General features: G+C 36.6%; 1 protein-coding gene across 6 annotated transcripts in view; it reads right to left on the minus strand.

The window, feature by feature from the left end:
* LOC106053917 (cAMP-dependent protein kinase type II regulatory subunit-like) overlaps window positions 1-20,693 on the minus strand; it is a 112,066-nt gene that overhangs the window by 29,019 nt on the left and 62,354 nt on the right. The window contains exon 2 of one of the 6 annotated variants that reach the window (XM_056025806.1): window positions 19,724-19,964. The exons of the other annotated variants lie outside the window; for them this stretch is intronic. The gene's annotated coding sequence lies outside the window, so the exon portion shown is untranslated. The remainder of the gene's footprint in view (window positions 1-19,723; window positions 19,965-20,693) is intronic. 6 annotated transcript variants of the gene reach the window in all.

The raw sequence follows: 20,693 nt of genomic DNA on the forward strand, positions 1-20,693 counted from the left end.
TTCATTGTCTTTATTATTGTTGGTTGTTATTGCTTTTTCTATGTTTGTATTTAAGCTTGTATTGTCGGCAGGAGGCTACTAAGCAGGCCACACAGCAGACACAGTCCGCGCGCTCGATGGTGGCTAGGCATTAACCAAACATACGTGAATGTTGAAACTACAAATATCGGAGTTAGCGACCACACAATGGTATCAACAATAATTATTATAAAGAAATATTTGTGCAACAAATAAAAATACGCAACAAAAGCACGCTGTTAGGATACAGCCTGATACAGTTTCACCAATGTACACTGAATGAGCCTTAAGCATTATATTTAAAAAAAATACACTTTTGTGCTTATTAGGAGTCCCCTGTCCCCCTCACAGAACCACTCTTCGTTTTCTCGCAATGCAGACACTTTGATTCCCCTCATGCCAGTGTATATGTGCATACCATTTTGTGGATTTGACAAGACAGCAAATTGTGGTACTTCATGCATACAAATGTGGTATGCTCAATATGAATATGAAGAATAAGCAAGCTCATAATAAAATTATTTTAAATTCAGTCCACGTACATTGATCATCATAAGTAGAGATAGAGAGAGAGAGAGAGAGAAAGAGAGAGAGAGAGAGAGAGAGAGAGAGAGAAATAAAATTGAATATAGTCCAAGGGAAGTAAGCGCCATTCGACTTGAGTTTTGATTGATGCTCTGCCTTTTTACCCTTCAAGTTATCTGTACTTCTTGGCCCCCCCCCCACCCCCCAATACTAGCTTTTCTAAACTAATTAAAATTTAAAAATACTTCACTATGTAGTTGAAAGAAATTTAGGAATAGTAAAATATATTTTTTTAAACTGATAACGACTTTCTCATTTTATAATCAATACAACCATTCTTTCTTTTTGCGTTTTGATCCAAGAAAAAACAAAATTGAAAAAAAAGGCGGCTGGGGGGGGGGAGGGTGAAGAAAACTTGCTTCTTATCTCAGTGTGAATCTAATTTATGTAAAAGGACATGTGCATGGTTTTTGTATACGCCCCTGCTCTCTTTTGAAGATGTCAACAAAAATTTGTATAAATTAATACTGGGGCAATGACTCAAGCATAGCAAGAGTTACAGTGTCTTGGAGAACGATACTAGGAAAGCGTAAACAGGGACGTCCTGGTATAACCTGCGCCGCAACCTTGGAAGAGGCGGCAGACGTTGCCAGAGGTTAGTTGATGAAATCCCCCCCCCCCCCTTTTTGATGGTAAGACCCAGGGATGGTTGCATTGTCTACACTGCTGTTCATTCGGCCGTGCTGTTTAAGTATATATCAAGATACGTGAAGGGGAGGAGAAGGGGGGCGGCTTCAACAAGACATTTCCTTCCCCCCCACCTTTCACTATTTTCATGATATAGCCTTACACGTGCATCTTCTATCATCTGTCTAGTGTGAATAACAGTTTAAAAAAAATAAATTAATTAGTAAATGGCTATTTATTGTAAACTAAATAGTGGTTAACAATTTAAAAAAAAAATTAAATTAGTATATGGCTATTTATCAAATTTGTGTAGCATTATATGAATGATGCGATTGTTGATGTTGTTAGATCAGTGGCAAATTAATATATAATTTTTTATAACACTCACAGACTACTTTGTAACACTCACAGACTACTTTGTAACACTCACAGACTACTTTGTAACACTCACGGACTACTTTGTAACACTCACAGACAACTTTGTAACACTCAGAGACTACTTTGTAACAGTCACATACTACTTTGTAACACTCACAGACTACTTTGTAACACTCACAGACTACTTTGTAACACTCACAGACTACTTTGTAACACTCGCAAACAACCATATTGTAACACAGACTACTTTGTAACACTCACGGACTACTTTGTAACACTCACAGACAACTTTGTAACACTCAGAGACTACTTTATAACAGTCACAGACTACTTTGTAACACTCACAGACTACTTTGTAACACTCACAGACTACTTTGTAACACTCACAGACTACTTTGTAACACTCACAGACTACTTTGTAACACTCGCAAACAACCATATTGTAACACAGACTACTTTGTAACACTCACGGACTACTTTGTAACACTCACAGACAACTTTGTAACACTCAGAGACTACTTTATAACAGTCACAGACTACTTTGTAACACTCACAGACTACTTTGTAACACTCACAGACTACTTTGTAACACTCACAGATTACTTTGTAACACTCACAGACTACTTTGTAACACTCGCAAACAACCATATTGTAACACAGACTACTTTGTAACACTCACAGATTACTTTGTAAAACTCACAGACTACTTTGTAACACTCGCAAACAACCATATTGTAACACAGACTACCTTGTAACACTCACAGACTACTTTGTAACACTCACAGACTACTTTGTAACACTCACAGACTACCTTGTAACACTCACAGACTACTTTGTACTTTGTAACACTCACAGACTACTTTGTACTTTGTAACACTCACAGACTACTTTGTACTTTGTAACACTCACAGACTACTTTGTAACACTCACAGACTACCTTGTAACACTCACAGACTACTTTGTACTTTGTAACACTCACAGACTACTTTGTAACACTCACAGACTACTTTGTAACACTCACAGACTACTTTGTTTCCGCTAGTAACGAAAATACTTTCACATCGATTCAAAGCTCTGTGAACGATTTTCTTTTTACATTTATTATCGACTACATCCTGGGAACATTTTTTAGCGACCACGACAATTATCCTAGACTCTATTCGCCCGTTGGATTATAGTACTTCAATAATGGAGTTTGCATCAATGCGATTTCCCCCCTTCCTTCCACCAATCAAACCAACATCTTTTAACAGCTGTAGGCATACTTTGTTTACTGTTACAGACAAGAGCAAACTAATAGTCAACAGTGATTAGAATACTCTAAAGCACATTTCAACAAATGCATTAAAATACACTAACAGGGCACGAGTATGGCATATGTCTAGCAGTAGCTTCAACTGTCCATTGATACATTGACGTCTACGGTGCAGATGTTAGCCTTACCAGATTCTGTAGCTAACTGTTGATTAGGGTGTCATGCGGTGGGACATGTTGTCATCCTAACCAGGTGGACAGGGCCGGTCCTAGCAATTGCGGGACCCTGTGCGAAACGGATTGCGCGGGGCCTATTCTGGGTAAGGATAAGAGTAATAAGTGAAAATTAAGATTTTGTATTAAAAAATAAATTCTTCTTTGCATTTTATACATTCTTAATTAAGTACAAAATCAAGATCAAATTAACTTTACTTAACGAACCTTGTGAGTAGCGAAGTCATACAATAGATCATCAAAATTCTGTTTCCTACATAGATCACGCTCAATAGCAAGAATTGCCACATTGTTCCATCTCTCTTTCGTGAATTGTTGACCTTAAGTAATTCTTGATTACTTTAAGACGCGAGAAACTTTTTTCACAAGATGCCACAGTTACAGTTCAAATATCAGCTGCAAGGAGTAAATTGCAGTGTTCACAATTCTGTTGAAACATTTTATCCTGTAGCCATCTTCAGCTTTTCGATGTGTGAAGTTTTCCACAGATTTATCATACTGCCTTTTCCTTTGACTTTTGGCTGGAAAGATTGCAACAACATCCATGTTTCCAGCCAACTTCTTTTCGCTGTCACAAGAAAAAACAACAGGAAGAAACTTAAAACGTTCATACACAAATACAAGCTCTTTCATATTAACCCTTATCTGAGAGAAACCGATAACATCTGCTCGTTGTGACTTATGTCTGGAGTACAATCCAATATCACTGCATTCTTGATGTCTCGAAGGATATAATTCACAACAGCATCAGCTACTACAGTAATAAGTTCGTTTTGAATCTTCTTTCCCAGGTAACGATCATGAAGTTCTGTATTGGTAACACGTCGAAGTTGTTTCCCCATTACTGGATCAAACTTTGCGAGTAATTCCCATTACTTGGCTCTTTCTTTTTAAGTCTTTCAATGGTCCCTCTGAAAGCTAAATTGCGCTTCGCTAGAAATCGTACAATTGCAACTAGTCCAACGTTTAGTTTCAGAATAAAGCATCTCTGGTGAACTTTGTCAATGCCTGTTGTTTTTTTTTACTTAGTCTTGCTCCAGCTTCACAGCAGCTGGTCATGGTGTCTAAATGCCTTTGCGATTATTCATGCTCTGCTAGCCTTGTTGTACAGCTTTGCCACTGGTCAAATTCTTCATTTAAAAAGGAACTTTTTTGTTTTTCCAGTAGACGGCAGTAGAAACAATAGATCTTGTCTGCTGACACAGAATATATCAGCCAAGGACGCAAAACACTTTCACCATTACTCAGGTTTGGTTTGAAATGCACTTAAGAGAAATGTCTACCATCTTTATTTTTCGGAAAATTCTCCAAAGTAATCTCAGGTGGACCTTTTTGTAATAAATAGTCAATACAAGATCTTTCCATTTTTTCTAGACACATGGCAGGATAATCCAGATTGCTCAATGAATCGTCCACATTTAGCTCATTATCTATGACGACATGTTGATCAGTTGTTACATTATTGCCTTCATTTCTTACGACATGTTGTTAGTGTTACATCATTTTCTTCTTCTCTTACGACATTCACCACAGCAGTTTTTGCATTCTTCATAGACTCTGTTTCAGCTGTCTCACTAGAAGTGATTATGTTCTCATTTTCTCATTTTACGTTTTAAAAACGTATTCTAGTTCTATTGGAACTTTCGTTTCGGTTAAAATTCGCACTATTATTATATTTTTATTTAAATATGAAAGCTGGCAATGCTTTTTTTTTATTCGCGTAAGATTTGCGTTTTCCATATAACAATTTTGTCTAATTTTCAGGAGATTTAAAAAATAATTTCCACGACTTTTTCGTATATTTTGCATCATTATGCAATTACAGATATACTTAGATCGGGGCCTATGAAAGCGCGGGGCCCACTGCGGCTGCATAGGTTGCAGTGGCTTAAGACCGGCCCTGCAGGTGGATGTTTGAAAACGTAAACCCTGGAGACATTGAGCCTACCACTCAGCCGCCTTTACCCCCCCCCCCCCCCCAACCATTACGTCATTTATTATTAAGCAGTGACCAAACGTCGCAGGAGGTTTGCAGGTCATACCCTTGGATAAAATGAAACAAGCCCCCTCCTCCCCCCAGAGAGTAATAATTTGAGGCCGAAACGAGGAAAATGTAAACAGGGCAAACCTGGTCTAACTTGGTGCTCTACCATTATGATAGACTTAAAACAGGAGAGAATACAATTTGGGAGGCGGCTGTTGTCGTGAGTACTCTTGAGCTTAGCTTGGCTACCTTATCAAGGGGCTCAAGGCTCGACATCTGACTCAAGCAGAGTTGTGTTTACTGAGCACCTAAAGGCAGTACGGAAAACCTTCTCCCAGATAGGCCCCCCCCCTCCTCCCTCACTGGCCCACAAATGAGATTGGACCATTACGCTCCTGAGCATGCTTTAAGCAAGAAAAATTGCGCTATTTAAAAGCAATTGAAAAAAACAAACATCGCTGCTGACTTATTTCTGTGGAAAAATGTTCCCCCCCCCCCATTTTTTTTCCGCAGCGCGTGAGAATCGAAAAGTAAGATAGAACAAGATAAACATAAAATAACTTTAAAACATAACAAAGCTTATATAAGTGTAATTGTATCCATTAGCTTAGATCAGCCGTGTAATTATATGTACGTTAGAACTAGACAGAAATTAGAAATATTTTTATCAACTGTTTTTGTTTAGCTTTAGCTTTCTCAATGCACTATGATCCTATCCCTTGTCTGGACCAGTTGTGAAAGGGTGAGGGAATTGGTGGTAGCTTTTTAAATGTAGAAAAAAAAAGTTCACTCAGGGCTCAAAGAGTCCTCCACGTGACTAATTCAGCTTACACAACTACATCTGTCAAGTACGAGTTCTTTCCCTTAATCAAGATAAAAAAAAAATTAATTACCAATAGTTAACGAACTAATTGGTTAATTTTTAAATTGATTCTTGCGTTGTCAGGTAAAAGAAATAATTGTGCAAATTTCAGTTTAATCTGAGATTGGTTGTGGAAGAAATAAAGTGCATAAACTTTTTTACCAGACAGACAGACAGACTGAGATAAGCTGTGTAAAAATAGTCTGGCATAGCAATAGTCAGACTCTCAACTAATTATTTATTCTTGAACCTTTTTTTTAAAATTATCCTTTGGAAAAAAAAATACAGCTCTAATGAAGCCAATGCACGCTCAGTCACAGCCTCTAATCGATAGGCCGAATGTTTATCGATAAATTCACTTGAGCGTGACGCTCGATCCCATAACCGAGGAGACTCAGGAAAACTAAAGCGCTTGAAAGCCTCCACGTGGAAGTAACAAATCTATACAAGCGTGAAACTAAATGGTGCCTGGTAGTGAGTGACCTGTGCTGTGGGAACTCATCCGTGAATAGGTTTGAATGTGTCTGTGAGTCTTTTGTGCCAGTGTGATTATCTTGAATGAATAGTGTCATAATAAGTAATAATAATACACGTTTATCTACTCACACTGTGATGTAAAGGTCATCTGTTTCTTTGACCACGGTTTACGAGCAGGGTTTCATGTGGCCAGCACAACGACCAACCGCCTTTACTTTCCCCTACTAATGTCAAGTACACGTTAAAGTTGGGTGGACTCAGGGGCGCCCTCAAAATCCCGACATTCCATTGTTTTCACCGACATTCGAACCCAGGACCCCAGGTTCGGAAATCAAGCGCTTAACCACTGAGCCAACGCGCCCCATACTAAGATTATTTGTGTCACAAGCGAAAAAGTTTAGAAATTTGATTTTCATTTGCTCAAAAGTGCACAATTTCTTATACCTTAAACTCAATACTTTATGTAAACATTTTCTTATACCTTAAGCTCAATACTTTATGTAAACATTTTCTTATACCTTAAGCTCAATACTTTATGTAAACATTTTCTTATACCTTAAGCTCAATACTTTATGTAAACATTTTCTTATACCTTAAGCTCAATACTTTATGTAAACATTTTCTTATACCTTAAGCTCAATACTTTATGTAAACATTTTCTTATACCTTAAGCTCAATACTTTATGTAAACATTTTCTTATACCTTAAGCTCAATACTTTATGTAAACATTTTCTTATACCTTAAGCTCAATACTTTATGTAAACATTTTCTTATACCTTAAGCTCAATACTTTATGTAAACATTTTCTTATACCTTAAGCTCAATACTTTATGTAAACATTTTCTTATACCTTAAACTCAATACTTTATGTAAACATTTTCTTATACCTTAAACTCAATACTTTATGTAAACATTTTCTTATACCTTAAACTCAATACTTTATGTAAACGTTTTCTTATACCTTAAGCTCAATACTTTATGTAAACATTTTCTTATACCTTAAGCTCAATACTTTATGTAAACATTTTCTTATACCTTAAACTCAATACTTTATGTAAACATTTTCTTATACCTTAAACTCAATACTTTATGTAAACATTTTCTTATACCTTAAACTCAATACTTTATGTGTACCGGACACAGCAGAAAGTTTGATATATTTCTATCCCCCATTGATGAAAATCTCTGTTTCCTAACCTCACTGAGAAACTATAAACTTTATGAACTTCAGACTTATGTTAGATGCTAGCAGTAATTGTCCTTAGAATTAAGTCTAAGACTCTGGGAACTCTAGGCCTCCATCTGCCTATCTGAACAAACTTCTGTCTGAGAAAAATCATAGCGGATGTAAATTGTTACATCCCTATTATCGATGGCTCGTATCCCAGGACGCTCGGATTTGAAGTGAGGCCTAAGGCCGAGCACACCAGGAAACTCCCCCATGTTCCTTATCTGTACCACATCAGCCGTGCATGTGCCCTTCATAAAAAAAAGGCCCATTCAGGAAAGGTGTGTGGAGAGTGACATGTTTGTTGGGACTTCCTTCCAACCCCCACGTTAGGCTCCCAACGGGGTTCTTTTTTAAAAGTGTGTGGAGAGTGACATGTTTGTTGGGACTTTCTTCCAACCCCCACCTTAGGCACCCCTAACGGGGTTCTTTTTTTTTTTGCTTCTTCATTCGTCTTCTCCAACGACACGAGCGCCAAGGTGAGGGTGAGGCGTGGCCTGTGAAATGTAAGAGCTAATAATGTAACAGATAATAATCAGAATGTAACAGATAATAATCAGAATGTAACAGATAATAATGTTAACAGCGAGTAAATAATGTCTAAGTGGAAAGAGAGGACAAGTCTATACCGCTGTCTAAAACTTTTTTACTAAGTTGACAAGTCTATACCGCTGTCAACTTGACTAAGCTGACAAGTCTATACCGCTGTCTAAAACTAGACTAAGTTGACAAGTCTATACCGCTGTCTAAAACTAGATTAAGTTGACAAGTCTATACCGCTGTCTAAAACTTGACTAAGTTGACAAGTCTATACCGCTGTCTAAAACTTGACTAAGTTGACAAGTCTATACCGCTGTCTAAAACTTGACTAAGTTGACAAGTCTATACCGCTGTCTAAAACTTGACTAAGTTGACAAGTCTATACCGCTGTCTAAAACTTTTTTACTAAGTTGACAAGTCTATACCGCTGTCTAAAACTTGACTAAGTTGACAAGTCAATACCGCCCCTCTAAAACTTGACTAAGTTGACAAGTCAACACTGACCAGAGGGTTGGTCAACTCTCCAACATTCTCATTACACAGACCAACTCACGGACTGCGTCACATGCAAACACACACGCGCACACACACACACCTACTGTCTGAAGATTGCTGAACGTGCCGGCTAGTTCGTTGAGCACGTCTGACGGTCTCCATTGATTAGACAGACCAGCAAAATGTCTGGCGAGTGTCTGCTACGTACACAATTTCACGCAAACTACCCCCCCCCCCTCTCTCTCTCTCTGCATTGCCGTTTCTTCCAATATGATAAAGAAAAAACAAATGAAGTTGATAGTATTGAATCCTTTTAATGTCAAATAAAATAGATTTATAGAGACATTTGTCATGATAATGTAATCAGCAGTAATAACAGAGCGTTTCAAGTTTAACAATGCGTTCATATTACCATGATAAGCTTTTAATCGCCTAAAGATAGCATATACATATACACAGAGATAGATAGATAGATAGATAGATAGATAGATAGATAGATAGATAGATAGATAGATAGATAGACAGACAGATAGACAGACAGATAGACAGAGAGACGGCCAGACAGACAGACAGATAGATAAATAACACTCTTCTTATTAAAGGGGATCTTTAGGGCGCCTCTGAGCCCACCCAGCTCTAATGGGTACCTGACATTAGTTGGGGAAAAGAAAAGGTGGTTGGTCGTTTTGCTGTCCACATGACACCCTTGGTAACTGTTGGCCACAGAACAGATGACCTTTACATCTGCCGCATAGATCGCAAGGTCTGAAAGGGGAACTTAACTATTAATCCATTTTGCTTCTGTAAATACAAAGAGCCTACATATATGGAAGAATATTCAAGAGCTATTTAATAGCACTTATCAAATGATAACAGCATGCACTGATCAGTCTCGCAGTAATTGGTTTCATTAACCACCTTTATAATACAATCCTGCAGGACACAATGATAGGACTCGTTTGGTTAATGACGTTAATGGGGTGGACCGCCTCTATTTACTAAAGAAACTATCCGCTTTAAAAGTGTAATAGCTCTAACAGGGGTAGCATTCATATTATTTACATTATCATAAGAAAAATGAACCCCTTGGAAAAAAAAGCTTATCTAAAAGAAAGAGCTCTGCACTTACAACTGTATCTCTCAGTAATGTAGAAGTTATTTCCCTTGTTTGATATCAAACAAAATAATTAATTACCAATAATTAGTTGACGAACTGGTTACTTTTAAAATTTATTTCGTGTTTTGTTTGGCACAATAAATAATTGTTTAAAGTTACAATTGGATCCGAGAATGGATGTAGGAGAAATAACGTGTTCAATTATCATAGGGGACGAAATCCTACATGTTTAGCTGTATCTGTGAATTCGGAAGAATTTATTTCCCTTGTTGGTATTTAAAAAACAATTACTTAACAGTAATTAACTGACTAATTGGTTAATTTTTTATATTAATTCATCTCTAGTCTATGCCAATAAATAAATAGTTTCAACTTGATCCGAGAATGGGTGTGGGAGAAATAACATAATCAAACCTTTAACCAGATATACAAACAGACAGAGTGAGTTTGATATAAGCTTTTGTCCATAGGGTGGGCACTGCAGAAATGAGTGCAGTGTGGGACCTTCCAAAATTAAGGCAGTGGTTGCATATCAGCTTTCCTCAACATCTCTCTATAGTCTATTTAGATCTACTTCCAAAGTATGGCTATAGTTATCTAGTATGTATATGTATTTGATTTTGTTCACGGTAGAAAGACATCACATTTGTATTTCAAGGTAATTTATCACTAGTAATGTAAGCTTGCTGTAAATGTCGGATATATGAACATGCTGCTAAATTGTTATTACTGTGATAGTGAAGTTCTCCCCCTATTACCCCATCTCGTGTTTTTCACCTCCATAACGCCCCCTTCCCCCCAGAGTAAAATTTATCCACAGAGATGAGCAATTGAAGCCAGCGTCAATCTTTTTTTCGCCTGGTCGGATTTTCCCGATCGTGAAATCGTCTCCCTGTCGTTCAGGGTCTATGATTGAAATTAGTCAGCCTGGGTATTTTCCCCTGAGGTCAAGAAATGTGTGTGTGTGAGTGTGTGTGTGTGAGAGAGGAGGTATGTGAGGAAGGGGAGAGGACATCCTTTTAATGACAACGTTAGACTCACGTGCTTTTTAAGTGGTCAGTAGATGAACGTCTTCGCAGCTTAGTTTGGCTACTCACACAGACAGTGCGTACTCATTGACACACATTTCTTGATCTACACATGAGCAGTAATTAGCACGTGCACTGCCACTGATCTAACGACATCAACCATCTCATCATTCATGCAATGCTACACCAATTTAATTACAATAAATAGCCATTCACTAATTTAAAGTTCACTCAGGCCGAAAACCACAGCAGATAGATCAGAAGTGAATAATTTTGTCTGGTATAAACTAATAAAACAGAAATGTAGAAATAAGGAAGATAAAACGTTATACTTCTGCTAAGTTTTATATATATATATATATATTTAAAGGAAGGAAAAACAAACAAGATCTATATAAAATAAACCTAACCGTGGATGCACTGACAGACATACTTGATCACTTATGCTAATAGCCTCCATGTCATCACATCTAATTGCATTAGAGCTATTGCAGCCCAACCTACAAAGAACCCTAGTTGTAGAAGTGGGCTGAAAAAATTGACCTATTTCGTGAAAAAAAAAACTAATTCTGTATAATGCTTTTTCTCTAAAAGTCAACCTAATTGAGTTCAGTACTAGCTGTCTGATTTCTAGCATCGATCAGTCAGTCAAGCTATTGATCCGCGATCATTAAAGGTGTATTCGAAATAGAAATCGTTATTTATAAATTGTGTTTTGACTGTCGTCACAGTTTGAACTGCTAAAAGCATTGTGTCACTGACATGATTCAAGACAAAAGCCCTGTTTAAAGGAACCCATGTCATCAGCCCTGTTTAAAGGGACACAAGCAACAGCCTTGTTTAGAGGGATCCAAGACAACAGCCCTGTTTAGATGGATCCAAGACAACAGCTTTAGAGGGATCCAAGACAACAGCCCTATTTAGAAGGACCCAAGACAACAGCCCTGTTTAGAGGGATCCAAGACAACAGCCCTGTTTAGATGGATCCAAGACAACAGCTTTAGAGGGATCCAAGACAACAGCCCTATTTAGAAGGACCCAAGACAACAGTCTTGTTTAGAGGGATCCAAGACAACAGCCCTGTTTAGATGGATCCAAGACAACAGCTTTAGAGGGATCCAAGACAACAGCCCTATTTAGAAGGACCCAAGACAACAGTCCTGTTTAGAGGGACCCAAGACAACAGTCCTGTTTAGAGGGACCCAAGACAACAGTCCTGTTTAGAGGGACCCAAGACAACAGCCTTGTTTAGAGGGACCCTAGCAACAGCTTTGTTTAGAGGGACCCAAGACAACAGCCTTGTTTAGAGGGACCCAAGCAACAGCTTTGTTTAGAGGGATCCAAGACAACAGCCCTGTTTAGAGGGATCCAAGACAACAGCTTTAGAGGGATCCAAGACAACAGCTTTGTTTAGATGGATCCAAGACAACAGCCCTGTTTAGATGGACCCAAGACAACATTTTGCTTATAAGGACCCAAGACAATAGTCCTGTTTAGAAGAACAAAGACAACAGTCTTTAGAGAGACCCAAGACAACAGTCCTTTTAGAGGGACATTAGACAACCCAAATGTTGAACTGAATGCAGTCATGCACCATTGTACTACACGTGTACCACTGGAATCTAGATCTCGTGTTTCTTTTAACACCAGTGACTTAATAAACATCATTGATGGTCACTTGTTGAAATTCATGACTTAACACGATAAACGAATAACGTGTAAATGTTTAAATTTTTCATTACAAACCAGATCTGTAGCATTGTTAGATTTATTGTTTAGCTATTATTGTTTAGCTATTATTGTTTAGCTATTATTGTTTATCTCTCTGAGTTCCCGCCTTGTTCTCTAGCTATTGTCTTTGTGTTTTGGATTTCCCTCTAAAGACATTTGATGACCGTACGTGATAACAGGTGAACGATTGGCATAAGCGTGTCACAGTGTGGGCGTAGTTTTCAAAATGTTGTAAAGGTATTTCTTTTATGTAAGCGGTTATTCATAAAAAGAAAAATGCATGGCTTTTGTTTCCATTCTTCTATGACAATGTCATCAAATGAAAAGTTCTATTTTCGTTGATCTGATATTTGGAAACATTAAGTGCAATCGTTTAATGTGGGGATCAGATGCAATGACCCGGAGGTGAGTGGATATAAAGGGCCCACACAAGAAGTTTGAACATGTGTTTTATTTTACATTCTAATTATGAGTTGTCCTTTGTTACACTACAATAACAGAAGAACGCAACACAGTTGAAGTAAAGTTCAAGATTAACTGGTTTACCTTACGTCAAGATGTAGATCTAATACAAAGATATTTCTATGAAGGATAAAGGAAGAATGAGGTTAGAAGAGCAGAACAGAAAGTGATAATGAGAGAGATTAGGAACAGGAGAGAGAGAAAACGAAAAACAAATGTAAGTTTCGGTAGTGGAGAGAGAGAGAGAGAGAGAATCAAAGATATGAAAAGAGAGCGACAGAGAATCAGAGGTGTGAACAAGAGAGAATAATGGGCATGAAAGAAGAAAGAGAAAAGAAGAGTAAGAGAGGCAGAGAAAGAAAAAGACACAGAGATAAAGACAGAGAGAGACACGCAGAGAGAGACACAGAGAGAGAGACACGGAGAGTGACACACAGAGAGACAGGGACAGCGGGGCAGAGACAGAGAGAGAGACAGGGAGAGACACAGAGAGAAAGACACAGAGAGAGACACACACACAGAGACAGTGAGACAGAGACAGAGAGAGAGAGACGGAGTCAGAGAGAAAGATATATATATATATATATGTATATAAAGAGAGACAGTGAGACAGACAAATAGAGAGACAGACAGAGAGAGAGACAGACAGATAGAGAGTTCTTGGTGTGGAAAGAGAGAAAGTCAGAGGTATGAAAAAGTGATTAAGAATCAGGGAGAGAAGAAAAAGAAAGAAAAAAATGGACATCTAACGATAAAGAGAAGGATAGAGAGAAAGAAATGAAGAAAGTAGAGCGAGGAGATGGAAGGACTGGTCAATAGTCTAGGCCACTTATCCCGCTAACGCTGACCAGATTATTTGGAAGCAGTCTAATGTCCCCCGTGGAGATTACAGTATCAATAATAATTGGCTATGAAATATGAATTGGTCTATTACCATCAAACCAATGATGACAACACTGGAATACTGAATATCAATATAACACACACACACGCATTGGAACACTGGACCCTGTAGATCACACACACACACACACGTAAAGGAACACTGGAGTATTTGCGTCAATGCAAAACACACAAATATACACATACACACTGTAACACTGGCTCTATGCACAACACTGACACACACAACTAATAACATTGTGTGTAATATTACTCTGTACACAGCAAAGTGAGACTGGTTGTACAGCTATGAGCACTTTAAAACCACACTTACTAGTGATAGTCCCGTCAATATTGTGCTAGGTCTTATTATATTGTTATAACCCTGCCATGCACACCGCCATCCAAGATAGTGTAGAAGGTGCACGCTATTAGTTTAGTGCAGAAGGTGCGCACTATTAGTTTAGTTCAGAAGGTGCGCACTATTAGTTTAGTTCAGAAGGTGCGCACTATTAGTGACTAGACTAGGAAGTATGTTGACATTAGAGAGGAAGAAGAGAACGATTTCCGCCCAAGTCTAGAGCCGAGATGAAGTTGCTGTGCTCAAGCAGATGTCCTACATGTATGTGATGTCCTCGTGTAAATAAACACCTATATCTCGTAGAGTTGCCTCCCTTCAGTTATTACAATATGTATAAGGGATTGTGTTTACTACAGTTGTTGGTGTTTTGTGTGGGGTTTTGTTTTGTTTTTGTTTTTGCCTGTTGATTTTGTTTGTTAACTGATGAATGAAAAATAAAAGACTGAATCAAACCCTTCCACGTCCTTGCTAGTTTGATATGTTTTTCAACAATCAACATCACTACGTGGCGATGACCTCTTGGTTTATAGTCTCAATAGCACAAGATCAGATATTAGAAGTGCCGCTGAGATTAGGAGAGATTGATTTCGTTCATCAAAGAGTCAGTCAGAGTCTATGCGACATCTATTATTTCAGTAGACAAAATCGAATTTATTTCTGCATTGAAAAGTGAATTAAAAAGATACTTGAAATAAAAGAAATAAAAAAAAATATCTATGTACAAGTACAGGCATAGCTAAGCGTATTTCTATTTAAAACAAGCTTAGTCTAAAAAAAAATACTTTAAAAAAACAAAGGTAATATAGGGTATTGAAACTTTTAATATAAAATAAAAAGTAAATAATAAAGATTCATTAATTAACTGATTCTTTAATTTTTTTTTTCATATTGATTCGTTCGACAAATGAGCTGATGTGCGAAGTTTCAACTTGATCAGAGAATGAGAAGTGAGAGATATAACGTGTACTACATTTGTAGAGGGAGGTAATTTCAGTTTGTCAAAAAAATACTTTCCAACGAAAACAAGTTCTATCATTTCCACGTGTGCAAAGGAATGAAACAAATAAACAACTAATCCAACTAAATAAACAACTAATCCAACTAAAGAAACAACTAATCCAACTAAAGAAACAACTAATCCAACTAAAGAAACAACTAATCCAACTAAATAAACAACTAATCCAACTAAAGAAACAACTAATCCAACTAAATAAACAACTAATCCAACTAAAGAAACAACTAATCCAACTAAATAAACAACTAATCCAACTAAAGAAACAACTAATCCAACTAAAGAAACAACTAATCCAACTAAAGAAACAACTAATCCAACTAAAGAAACAACTAATCCAACTAAAGAAACAACTAATCCAACTAAAGAAACAACTAATCCAACTAAAGAAACAACTAATCCAACTAAAGAAACAACTAATCCAACTAAAGAAACAACTAATCCAACTAAAGAAACAACTAATCCAACTAAAGAAACAACTAATCCAACTAAAGAAACAACTAATCCAACTAAAGAAACAACTAATCCAACTAAAGAAACAACTAATCCAACTAAAGAAACAACTAATCCAACTAAAGAAACAACTAATCCAACTAAAGAAACAACTAATCCAACTAAAGAAACAACTAATCCAACTAAAGAAACAACTAATCCAACTAAATAAACAACTAATCCAACTAAATAAACAACTAATCCAACTAAAGAAACAACTAATCCAACCAAATAAACAACTAATCCAACTAAAGAAACAACTAATCCAACTAAAGAAACAACTAATCCAACTAAATAAACAACTAATCCAACTAAAGAAACAACTAATCCAACTAAAGAAACAACTAATCCAACTAAAGAAACAACTAATCCAACTAAAGAAACAACTAATCCAACTAAAGAAACAACTAATCCAACTAAAGAAACAACTAATCCAACTAAAGAAACAACTAATCCAACTAAAGAAACAACTAATCCAACTAAAGAAACAACTAATCCAACTAAAGAAACAACTAATCCAACTAAAGAAACAACTAATCCAACTAAAGAAACAACTAATCCAACTAAAGAAACAACTAATCCAACTAAAGAAACAACTAATCCAACTAAAGAAACAACTAATCCAACTAAAGAAACAACTAATCCAACTAAAGAAACAACTAATCCAACTAAAGAAACAACTAATCCAACTAAAGAAACAACTAATCCAACTAAAGAAACAACTAATCCAACTAAAGAAACAACTAATCCAACTAAAGAAACAACTAATCCAACTAAAGAAACAACTAATCCAACTAAAGAAACAACTAATCCAACTAAAGAAACAACTAATCCAACTAAAGAAACAACTAATCCAACTAAAGAAACAACTAATCCAACTAAATAAACAACTAATCCAACTAAATAAACAACTAATCCAACTAAAGAAACAACTAATCCAACTAAAGAAACAACTAATCCAACTAAAGAAACAACTAATCCAACTAAAGAAACAACTAATCCAACTAAAGAAACAACTAATCCAACTAAAGAAACAACTAATCCAACTAAAGAAACAACTAATCCAACTAAAGAAACAACTAATCCAACTAAATAAACAACTAATCCAACTAAAGAAACAACTAATCCAACTAAAGAAACAACTAATCCAACTAAAGAAACAACTAATCCAACTAAAGAAACAACTAATCCAACTAAAGAAACAACTAATCCAACTAAAGAAACAACTAATCCAACTAAAGAAACAACTAATCCAACTAAAGAAACAACTAATCCAACTAAATAAACAACTAATCCAACTAAATAAACAACTAATCCAACTAAATAAACAACTAATCCAACTAAAGAAACAACTAATCCAACTAAAGAAACAACTAATCCAACTAAAGAAACAACTAATCCAACTAAAGAAACAACTAATCCAACTAAAGAAACAACTAATCCAACTAAAGAAACAACTAATCCAACTAAAGAAACAACTAATCCAACTAAAGAAACAACTAATCCAACTAAATAAACAACTAATCCAACTAAAGAAACAACTAATCCAACTAAAGAAACAACTAATCCAACTAAAGAAACAACTAATCCAACTAAAGAAACAACTAATCCAACTAAAGAAACAACTAATCCAACTAAAGAAACAACTAATCCAACTAAAGAAACAACTAATCCAACTAAAGAAACAACTAATCCAACTAAAGAAACAACTAATCCAACTAAAGAAACAACTAATCCAACTAAAGAAACAACTAATCCAACTAAAGAAACAACTAATCCAACTAAAGAAACAACTAATCCAACTAAATAAACAACTAATCCAACTAAAGAAACAACTAATCCAACTAAAGAAACAACTAATCCAACTAAAGAAACAACTAATCCAACTAAATAAACACAAATCCAACTAAATAAAAAAATAATCCAACTAAATAAACACAAATCCAACTAAATAAAAAAATAATCCAACTAAATATTTAGAGGCTGAAATGGAGAAGGAAGAGAACGCGAAGCTTTGGAACAACAAAAAAGGAAACTGAAAAAAACAAGGTTACAAAAGACAGTTTGTGTGGAAACACAAACTCAAAATCGGCCCCCGAAGTAAAATGTTTTACATAATTCGGATAATCCTTCAGAGTTGAAGATAGTTTACTTCCTAGTCCAAACCTCCCGCAGGACGACGGGGGATAGGAGCAGGCAGGGTTTGAACCTTCGATCGTCGATAAATCCAAACGACAGTCCAGTGCGCAAACCGCACGACCAGTGGTCCACCCAGGTAGGCTTCAATATTTTCAGAAAGAAAATCCGAATGAAATTATATCAAAGACAAATGAGAGATAAGATTGAGAAAGAAGGTTAACAGATCTTGTGTAGTGCCCCAACCGTCCCGCAGATCAAAGGATACGTGAAAGTGAATGTAAAGTTAGATGTGAACCTGGCCTAACTAGTTTGTGGTCTATAGGGCAGATGATGTAAAGTTCATCTGTTTTTGTGGCCTACGGTTAACGAGGGTGTCATGTAGCCAGCACAACGACCAACCGCCTTTGCTTTTCCCCAACTAATGTCAGGTACCCATTAGAGCTGGGTAGACTCAGAAGTTGAAAATCCCAGTCTTCACCAGGATTCGAACCCGGGACCCTCGGTTCGAACTAAATAAGTTAATTGTTTTGAAAAGGCTCAATCTCATATTCGAATGCTCAAAAAAAACAAAGAAAAAAAAAAAAATCCGCTTATAGAAAATTGTTCACGAAAATGTTGTTTATAAGATTACTATTCGTCTTAAATTAGGTCTAACATATAATGCATACTAATTAGCTTTTTCTTATAAAAAACTGATTGCATAATTAATTTTAAAAATTAGAATTTTCGCTTTCAGAAAAAAAAAAGTAGCCGTTGCATCAGAACTTTGAATGGTCTAAAATATTGTGAAGTCGGATTTTCAATATCTCTTCTAGTTTACGAGATCTAAACGGGACGGACGGACAGACGGACAGACATTTTGCACAAAACTAATAGCGTCTTTTCCCTTTCGGGGGCCGCTAAAAACGTAAGCTAAGTCTCTGAAAGCCGGTAAGATATAATAATCTCGCCATGCAGAAACATGTATTGGTTGATGTATGGCCAACATCAGATATAAGACGTCAGGTAGTTGTTTTTTTCAACCCCCCCCCTCCTCCTCCCCCCAAGCAAAAAGTGCTTTTAAATTGCAGCTAAAACACTATTAGGCTAATTGTATATTAAAAACCATCGATCGATGTGAAACATTAAATGTTTATTTTTGCTTCAATCTCCACATACACTTAAAGAAGAGTTGATGCACTTGCCTTTGCTAGACAGAAAACTGAACATGAAATATTTCCTATTGCAAAATTATAACTTGGAGCCGACTTCATTTAAATATTTACAAGAATTGATGACACGCGAGCGCAGCGTGTGACAGACTTAACGTTCAAATTAATATGATGAATCACCTAATTATTGCTTTCTTCGTCTTTAATACAAGCTCTGCTCTCGCCTCTCCAGATTCCAGTGCTCTGTGTTTTTTTAAAACCTGTCTTCAACATTTAATCATAGTTTTTGTGAAGTTATTTATTCTGGGGGAGCGTGGAGTCTTCTATCTGGATTGCCTTTTAGATCACAGCACCCATTGCTGTTAAGAAATCTGGATTGAATAGCTAGACTTAGATGCATGTGTGGGTCTGTGTAAATCCGTGGGTGTGAAACAACGTGTATGTGTGGAGTGTGTGTCTATGTATTGAGTGTGTGTTTGTGTGAGAGGGAGTACTTTGAAAGTTTGTTTAAAGCGAGCTGCGTTAATAGTAAATACATTATGTCGTGAATAATAAAGAAAATGTGTGAATATTAAAATAGAGAGAGAGAAAAAAAAGAGAAAGAGAGGAGAGAGAGAGATCGTGTGTGTAACCATGTAGACCCAAGGCAAACATTTTGTCCTTACTTTTAGATCGATGGTGCAGACATTGGTCTTGATGATCGATGCTACAACCAAGAACACACTGTGTGCTAGTATCTACCAACACAAACACTCACACAATGAATTACAAGACTCTTTGATGTCACGTTGCGCCACTTCAATGACGGGAAGACCCGGCCAATATCGCAGACGCCACGAGTCGTGGTCAAATAGTCATCACGATGTCATGGCAGATGTGCAGGCTGATGTGCATAGTGTGGCTGGCCTAGTGAGTCAAAGACTAAGTTTTAACTTTTAGTTCTACATAAGACAGATGAGAGAAATTAAGAAATAAAAATTAAAAAAGATGGACCGGAAATGCTGAAGATAGATCACCTACCTAGGCAGCATCATAACAAACGATGGGTTTGCCTACTATGACGTAGCGTGCCCAAATAGGAAAGGCAGGGAGCATTTTCAAAAGGCTTCGGCCTATTTGGCCTAGCCAAGCTTTTGGACTTGAGACAAAAATACACCTAGGGGAAGGTGGGGCTAGTTGTCACAGTTTTCAGATTTTGATGTTTTAAACATATTTAGAATTCATTGATTCTCACCAAACTTAACATGAGTTAACTTAAACATTCAGACAACAATTAGAGTAAATGAAATAAACTTTATCTTTTTATTTATCAAAGTTATACAACAAAAAAGTGGCTGGGTTGAGGTTGTGACAATTTGCCCCACACCGGGGTAAGTTGACACAGGCATGGGGTAAAATGTCACACATTTAAAAAATCACCATATCTTGCTATGTCTAAAAGAAATAGCATATTAAGTCAAAACTTTGTTCTTGTAGTAGTTTCTTTGACTGGCCGTCGTGAAATAATGATATATATGTGAAGGTTCTGAAAAGTTTTGGACCTAACAAGAAAAGCTGTAGGTTTTTCTTCAAAATAATGTTTATTTTCTTCTATATAATATTTTTAAAATATCTGTTCACTTCTTTCAGCAATGC

The sequence above is a fragment of the Biomphalaria glabrata genome, chromosome 1 (genome assembly GCF_947242115.1).
Source record: "Biomphalaria glabrata chromosome 1, xgBioGlab47.1, whole genome shotgun sequence".
NCBI lineage: Eukaryota > Metazoa > Mollusca > Gastropoda > Planorbidae > Biomphalaria > Biomphalaria glabrata.